The sequence below is a fragment of the Penaeus monodon genome, chromosome 22, assembly GCF_015228065.2.
Source record: "Penaeus monodon isolate SGIC_2016 chromosome 22, NSTDA_Pmon_1, whole genome shotgun sequence".
In the NCBI taxonomy this organism is placed as follows: domain Eukaryota; kingdom Metazoa; phylum Arthropoda; class Malacostraca; order Decapoda; family Penaeidae; genus Penaeus; species Penaeus monodon.
Genome location: NC_051407.1, coordinates 32,081,015 through 32,081,416, shown reverse-complemented (window position 1 = coordinate 32,081,416; position 402 = coordinate 32,081,015). Strand labels below are relative to the sequence as shown.

The window sequence follows — 402 nt, the reverse complement described above, 5'->3', positions numbered from 1 at the left end:
TTGTTGCTTTTAATTGTTCCCTTCCCTTCGTTAACAGCATTCCCATTTTACCTTCAAAATTTCACAATCCTCACCATTCTCCGAAATCGCTGATACTCCGCAGCAGGCATCACTAACACTTCCCTCCCCCGCCTCCCCTTCAGAGAGACAAGAGCAACGACCGCAAAGTGACCCTGAAGGAAGTGTCCCTCAAGACATCCGGCAAATACAAGTGTGAGGTGTCGGCTGAAGCTCCTTCATTCCACACGGATTCTGGCGCCGGGGAACTGCTCGTCGTCCGTAAGTTGACGTTGCCTTGCTTATTTGGTGATTACACGTTTCCTTATTTTCGTTTTTTTAGTTTCTTGTTTAATTGCGTGAGTTAAACTTGAGCTGTTCTGCTTTCCCTTTGCGTGAGGTGAT

At 47.0% G+C, this 402-nt stretch overlaps 1 protein-coding gene across 1 annotated transcript in view; it reads left to right on the top strand.

The window, feature by feature from the left end:
* Positions 1–143: 143 nt before the first annotated feature.
* The window catches only part of LOC119587087, a gene marked incomplete at its 5' end in the record, with an annotated part of 52,255 nt that continues 51,996 nt past the window's right edge, over positions 144–402 (top strand). Inside the window, 1 exon segment of the mRNA XM_037935838.1 lies at positions 144–279.